This window comes from Pteropus alecto, unplaced genomic scaffold (genome assembly GCF_000325575.1).
Source record: "Pteropus alecto unplaced genomic scaffold, ASM32557v1 scaffold75, whole genome shotgun sequence".
In the NCBI taxonomy this organism is placed as follows: domain Eukaryota; kingdom Metazoa; phylum Chordata; class Mammalia; order Chiroptera; family Pteropodidae; genus Pteropus; species Pteropus alecto.
In genome coordinates, this window is record NW_006440638.1 from 17,580,243 (window position 1) to 17,588,483 (window position 8,241).

The window sequence follows — 8,241 nt, forward strand, 5'->3', positions numbered from 1 at the left end:
CTTATACTAACAAATTATTTTTTCCAAGAGGAATGCAATTTCCAAATGCAGAAAAAGCGTTTTATTTTATAAGTGATAACCTCACTTTTTTTGTTTTCTAAAGTGAACTCATGCATTCAACAAACACTTATTGGTTGCTAAATAAATGTAAGATGCCAACCAATATAATGAATGGTTTGTGATCAAAAGCCAAGCTTACTGAAGCCAAGGAAAACTCTCCCATCCTCATTATCTCCTCTTCCTAAAGAAATCCAGTTCAAGTTTTAGAGAGAAATCCTGCATGAAGATTAGGCCTCTATAAAAGATAGAGACTATTAACCTATTTCTAAAACAATGCAATTATTTTCAGCATTTCTTTATATAAAGGGAGCATTAAAAGCAAGTGAAAGAACCCTGCTCATATAAATCCCTTTTATTGGACTCAAAAGACAGTTTTCTTGAACTTCTGAAAAATATAAAATAAATGTTCAATTAGTAGAACAGCAAATTCAAGGATAAAATAAAGTAAAAGTAAGTTTTTTTAATGCTGATTAAACATGCTAGCTACAGCTTTGTCTCACCTTCACTATGTGCTAAGCAAGTTTTAGCACAAGGGTTGGAAAACTTTTTCTATGAAGACTGAGGTAGTAAATAGTTAAGGCTTTGTGAGCCCGACGGTCCCCATTGTAACTACTCAACCTAGTCTCTGTAGCACAGAAGCAGCCAAAAGCAATACATAAGTGAATGGCTCAGATAATGTTGCATAAAATTTGTTTATCCATGCTGACATCTGAATATAATTTAAGTGTCATGGAATACTACTTTCCTTTTCATTTTTTTCCAACCATTAGAAAATACAGAAACAAGAAGGGGGGCGTCATTTGGTGATCTCTAAAATACGACATATTTTAGAAGATAAACTACTGTATTAAAACAATCATATCTCTTAAGGTCTAAAGCCCAAATACCTATAAATTAGCTCAGTAGTATCTTAAATACCATTGATTACTCTTAGCCTGTTATAAAGTCTATGTATAATATTTTATATCCAAAGGACAAAAGCAAATCGTTTTGAGTGCATCTGTTACAACACACCCAGGGACACACAGTATCTTATAAATATTTGATTTTACCTAAATCATTTATTTCTCTGTCAGGGGTCATTTTATTTGTTTTGTATGAATAATTAAAAGCATAATTAGGAAATTGTAAAATCTGAAACATTCATTTCATTTTTCATTTTACAGTATTTCTCACTAAGGCACACAGCATGCTACATGCACACACCCCCTTTTCAAAAGTAGCTTATATTTTTGTTTACATATAAAACTGGGAAGAGAGAACTTTCCTAGCTATCATAAAATAACACTGCTCCGTTTCAAAACAAAATGCACCAGAGGTGGTCACTGCAGAACAGAGCATGCACTAAGAGCCATGAGCTCAGCAGATGAGTTCGATCCGAATTAGAATCCCATTCTGTCACATGACAGTGGTGTGATCTTGGGCAAGTTACTCTACTTCTCTGTGCCTTGGTTTCTACTACTGTTCAAACGGTGCCTACCTGGGAAGGTTGTTTTGACGCCTAAAGGAAATAACACACGGAAAGCATTTAACACAGTGCCAGAAACTCAGCATGTATGCACTCAATGGCAGTTATTGTCAAACACATTTTTAGAGACGTGGAGACAGAGCTCATGTATAGCAGAGAAGAGCAACCACACAGGTATAGCATTCCATTTTCAGACGGAGTTCAATTTTGAAGCAATACTATCTTTCCCACAAAGGAAAAAGGGTACTGGAAAGGGACAACAGCCAGGGTACGTGGGGCCCAAACACTTGGGAGGGGATCTTAAGTGTTGAGTAAATGCTTTGAGTTCACTAAAACACAGAGAAAAATGATTATTTCCTTTTCTTGATTATTTTATCCTTTGGTAACAAAGAATAATAAAATTCAATTAGGTGCTAATATGCCCTCCTCGCTAGCCTGATATTCATTTTCCTTTTTTACCCAAGAATAAATCTTATGCTAGAATTTAGTTACTTTGGTAATGATTTATTTTCACAGATTAGAGACATTTTTTTTTTTACATAAGTCTATCCATGTCAAATAGCACAGGTTTTTCCCATTATGGTGTTGATAAAAAGTTTTCTTTTAAAATCAATTTATTTAAAATAAAGTGAGTCAATTGAAAGAAAACATTAAGTAAATAATACCAGAATACTAAATAAATGAATGAATTTTAACTTAAATTTTAAAATAATAGCAGTAAGAGTTGAACTTTGATAAGGTGACAATTGGGATTCTACAGCTAGTAACTTTGAATCTGAGTCTAGATTGGCCACTGTCCAGCAGTGAGAAAGTTACTGCTCTCCTTGGTGCCTCAGGTCCTGTTCTATAAAATTGGAGTAAAACAACAGCAACTTCACAGGTTTGTTATGAGATCACAAGGGCTGACATATGAAGAATGCACAGAATAGTAATTCATTCAGGACATTATAGCATAAAGATTGCATTGTGTGAGTGTTGTTTATAAACATTATCATCCTAGGGAGAGAAGCCGTAGCTTTCACAGATTCCACCCGTATTTGGGGCATCCACCAAGTAAAAATGCTGTGTACAGGGCAAGGGCAGGTAAGAGTCACACCATAGATATGGAATTAGTTTTCTCCTGAGTTTGGAGGGATGACTGAGTACCTGGCATTCATGTCATTCTTTGTAGGACATCCACCAACTGTTTATAAACTAAACTGAACATGTCTGTATAATGCTGGGCCAAACAAATGTTCACACCAAAATCTGAGTAAACAGTATCAGGCGCCAAAAGTTAAATAAAAATGGATGAGAGAGAAAATGAGCTGCTTAATATCTTATCTCCACTACTCCCGACACTTTTTAACATTATAAGATGGGAAAAGACTACCATTATTGAATCATAATGGTGGGACCCCCAGACCACCCACAATATCAGAGTCTATCAAGGGGATACTTTTGGATCCCTGGTGAAAAAAAAAAAAAAAAAGAACACTCTGGTCTGGAAGTCAAGAAACATGAGCTCTACTTCCAGCTTTCTACTAACTTCCCTGTAGGCACTAGCATTTATTTTTTGCAATTATTTACCAAGTAATTGCTGGGAAAGAAAAGGCAAGTAAATCAGACACAACTTCTACACTCATGGAGTGTATGGTCAGTGGAAACATAGGCCCCATCAGCCTGCAAGAGGGACAAGTGTTAACGGGTGAGCATCCAATCCCAGACAGAAGAAGGAGAGGAGGTTTCACCAAGGACTGATGGAATCACCTGAGGTGAGAGTTAAAGGAGCCATCTTGGGGAAGTGCTGACAAGAGGGAAACAAAGCAGGGGAAAGGGAGCTCATGCAGAGGCCCTGTGGTAGGCAAAGTAAATAGGAAGCCAAGGTGAATAGCGCTCAGAGAGCATGGAGTGAACTCCTAGAGGCTAGAGAACTAGGCAGGCACAGTGAGCACTCTGTCTTCATCCACAAGGGAAATGGTTGAGAGAAGGGGAGAAAAAACAGTATGGTAGGGAGAGAGAGAGAGATTAGAACTGACTACTAAGTGTAGAAGACCTGGGAGTAAAGAAACACTGGTCAAAAGAACTTAAAGTTAGGAGGTTAGTACAGTCATCTAGTAAAAAGAAACTGGACATGCTGAGTTGGAGCAACCTCAGATATCCAAGAAATGTCAAGTCATGAGACTATCCTGGGTCTCAGTTAACTCTGCTGAATGGAACAAGGTGAACAAAGTGGATTGGTTGACCCTTTAATTATATAAGATGACAGATGACAATTTTTAAGGCACGGTTCTGTGCCTTAAAAAAGAAAGACTCTTCAAAATTTACTTAAGTCTATCAGTGTAAAATAGCACTTGTCTTATGTAATTGGTAAATTAGGCTTGTGTCTACCCAGAAACTATCACCCGAACATAGGGACTGGGGCTGTGGGGATAAAAGAAAGGAAAAGGAGCTTAGTAAACATGAAATAAAGTTTGCAGTGTGTCTTGCCGAAAAGAGACTCAGTGAAAGAGCTCCACCTTAAATTGCAGGATTCAGGCAGACTAAATAGTTAGGATGAAGAAACCTAAGAATGTGGACATTTGAGACAAGGAAATTTTAAAGTGTAGAGCCAAAGCACACTTTGTATGCCCCCTCAAAAGAATGGATCTTTTAAAAGTTAAATTTAAGTTTTCTCTTTGAGGCAACCTTGAGCTAACTAGAGATGCGCCAGGGTATTACAAAGTCAGGGCTGGGTACGCCTAACGTAAATGATGCCCGCACTCAGATGCTTCCAAACATCTGTCTCCTTGGCTGACAGCATGCTTTTAATCAGAAAGCTCGGCAGCTTCTTTGTGAGAAAATGACCAATTCATCGGTGACACAAACAAAACTCAGAGCTAAAAAATTGTGATCCAGGAATGAAGCCCTCCAGTTAGTCCATCTTCGGTGCCCACATTTACACCTATAAAAGATCATTCAAAATTGCGGTGGGATGGGGGATGACGAAATAAAGATAAAATAATGGTTTGGTATCAAGCAAACTGGGAAAATCCAAGAACACATACTTGGGGAATCAATGTGTATCTCACTTGCCCAGGCCCTCTTTATCGACAGATCAGGAATACAGAAGTTTTAATTGAAATGAGAACATACTCAGGTTTTCACCATCAGCACCAAAATCTCTCGTCCATAAATACAATAAATAAAAACACTTTAAAAACGCTGGTTCTCATCCGCGGCCAGCTATAAGGAAAGAAGAAAGGAGAGAAAAGGGCCAAAGCTAAGAGCAGGGAATGAAAACAGACGAACATGGGAGAGAGAGACATGCCACACAGGAGGGAAATTCAAGGAGGAGACAGAAAGGAAAGGCGGAAGAGAACGAAGCAGCAAAAGCATGAAAGCTGGCAGAGAGATACAAGGAGAAACACAGAATAGAAATATAAAGAAGAAAAAGCCCAAATAGAAAGATAAAACACACATACTTCCTAGAACCTTCCTTACCAATCTCAAGATTGTTAAAGGCTTTTCCATGTATCTTACCCTTGGGCAATCATGCTAGTATGGAACAATCAATTCTTGAGTAGGAGCTAAGCATTCAAGTCCATCAGCTTGGGAGGAAATCAAACATCATGTAGATCACCACCCGACAGCCCTGAAAGGTGCCTGTAATGGCAGTCAGGTGCTGACTCTCAGACTTGCTTCTGCTTCTCCAACCTTGGACACAACACTGAGGCAACAGTAAGCCTGAGAGCAGCAGAGAGGCAACAGTAAGCTTGAGCTGCGAACTGCAATGACCAACAGAACACAGAGTTTCTTTTAATGTCAGACAATTGTGTGGCCGTTGGGGGAGCCTTAACCTGTGGGCAAGCAAGCAGCAGGGCCTGATGCTCTTTTTACACTGAGCAGGGGTCACAAGCTCACTCAGGGAACTAATGCATAGAAGTGACTGAGGTTGTTAAGATTTTCTACTTCTCTTTATACCAGCCTGCAATGAGGTTCTTTTCTTAGTTTACATCTGCAGGTTCTTAGGGTGCCGATGTATTATAAAAGTTCCAAGGGTCAGGTAAAATAAAGTGAATGTAACAGCCTCTTCAACCTTGTCTAAATTTTACAGGCTCTGTAACATACTGGGACGAGGTTCCTGACCTACTTATCTATACCTAGTTTCCTCACCATCGATTTAAATTTAAAATTTAAATAATTATTTCTTGAAATCATTTAAGCCAGACACTATGATATTTGCAGACAAACAGGAGAAAATATAGGCAAAGAAAAAAAAATAGTAAACAAATATAAAGTGGGTAGATGGAAGTAATATACATTATTGACAAATGCACTTACTATTTGTTTTTGGTGTGGGATAAAAAGAAAAAGTAGTAGGGGAAAAAAAGCCCTCCGAATGGTTAAAATTTATAGGAGACTGTGGCTTATTAACATACATCAGAAGCACTAAGTCTTAAATCCCTATCATTTAGCTAGAAGCTAATGCTAAAAACAGCCAGATTATCTTGAAATGTTCTTGATGAATGCATTATCTTTTCATTTTACAGAAATGAAAGAAAGGAAAATAATTTTAGATGAAATCAAATAAGAACTGGCACAAAAGACAGTTATGGCTCCTCAGCAAGAAATAGAGAGATGCTATCTGTCTCGTAAAGATATTTTAGACGACTTTTGAGAAGTGGGCTACATATAACCAACTTGTTCTATCGATTATGCTTGATTGGATATATAACACTCTGAAGGGGTTAAGAAAGATATAAGCATCAAAACTGTTTTATGGGAAAGTTACTGTCCATATGTACTAAGCTGCTTTAAATATTAACTTTATATATTCATATCCTCATATCCAAAAGGCAGTCTATTTTACAGATAAATGGCTTGTAAATTTCCATTAGAAAAAATAAATTCTCCTTCCTGAATTTATTTTCTAAAAGCACAAGTTCAAGAAAGAGTTTTGGAGAAGAAAAATATGTTGATTAAAAATTAATGATTAAAGAAGGCTTTTCTTCATCTACTCGGACAAGTTAGATATAAAATGAACAACTGTAACAAAGACAGACCTTATGGATTATGATATGGGGTTTTTTGTTAATTAAACTTTAATTTTTTTGATAATTCTAGATTCACACACAGTTGTAAGAAATAATAGAGAGGTCCTGCGTCCCCTTTATTTAGTTTCCCCAAATGGTACCATCTTGTACAACTATAGTACAATGACAGGTGCTTTTTTAGCCTGATATTATCCCTATGAATACTACACACTGTGGATATTATCAACTCCAAACTTTAATCTAGACATACAGAGCACTGCACTGTATGTATACTGTTGTTCAACTGAATTTATATGATCCATGCTAATAGGTAAAGCAACTGAAATCTTCATTTCTCTAAAATACTGGAAAATTTATGAATTTGCTTGGCACTTTAAGGATTACAGAATGAAAAAGTTTCTAGATTTGTGCTTATCAAAAGAAGAAAAAGAAAAAGAACAACACAGGTTGATTTGTGCATCTAAGTTTCTTAACCACTATATACTGAAATCTTTAAAAAACAAACATTTCCACGTCCTTGTATAAAATTGCCTATAAATGGTTGCCACTTTTAAAACACTACTCCTATAGAATCATCTTATTTATGAGATATTGGCCTATCTAGTATGATGTCATGAATTTCATAGCAATAAGTACAGTCTGGGAAGGAACAAGAATTTATTTCTTCTTCCCAGTGGCAGTGGTGCTTCTTCTGAAATTTCTTAAATAGCCGTGTTCGTATTTGGATGGCTGTGTCTAAAATCAAGTGCATGTACTCATAGATATGCAACAAGTTGTGGATCACTCTGGGAAGTCAGCAGAGTGATGGAGATTGATAATCAGCTTCTGGAAGATCAAGGTCATGACTCAACTTGCATTGAGTGAACCCTACACTCCTCTAAGAACTGTCATTGGAGATACCAAGCTGAAAGCTGTCACTGAAATGTGTTATCTTTTCAGAAGCTGTCAAGCGTTGCAAGTCAAGTAGAAAACCACATCAGAGAGCCCAGTGAATTGCCTTTGGCGGGCTTCCGGAATGTGGCACTGACAGGTGGCGCTCATCTCCAAGCTCTGATTACACCCAATGTGGCAATACTCCCGATCACCATATTCAGTTAGTCTTAGGAGCAATATTCCTATCACAGTTTTCCAAAGGACACTCATATTTGAAAGATAAAGCAGGACAACTGGTAGAAAAATTCAGGATTGTAACAATAAGCACACATCTATATTAGCAGAGTAGAGGGGATGGTGAAAATTTGTGTACAAATAACACTACGATACATATGTTTTTTCTGAGCAGCTAGTCAAATGAGTGAATCAAGGTATAGCAGAGAGTAGCCTGCTGTAAAGCAAGAATGAGAATTGTTTATGGAGACATTATGAAAAAGAGCCCAAAGCCAGGAATCACTGTGCTGAGTAGGAAGCAATTCTATGGACAAATCAGGGCAACCAAAAGCAATCAATCATGAATAATTTCAGACAAAGTTTCAGACAAAATTGCTGGTTTGGAGTAAGAAAATGGATCCCCGAAGTTGTACGTGCAGCCAGTTAGGTTAAAAGAAAAGGCAACTCTGTGACCCACAACATGAATGGGATCAAAGGGCTGATAGCAAAGTAATTTTAGCCCAGCATGAGGGTTTCAGGCAGCCAAGGCTCCAAAAGGGATTACTAAAAGTGGTGTGCAGTGACAGCCTCGGTTACAAAGGGATCATTGAA

General features: G+C 37.5%; 1 protein-coding gene across 3 annotated transcripts in view; it reads right to left on the bottom strand.

The window, feature by feature from the left end:
* The window catches only part of PTPRG (protein tyrosine phosphatase, receptor type G), a 642,217-nt gene that overhangs the window by 266,601 nt on the left and 367,375 nt on the right, over window positions 1-8,241 (bottom strand). The window lies entirely within an intron of this gene.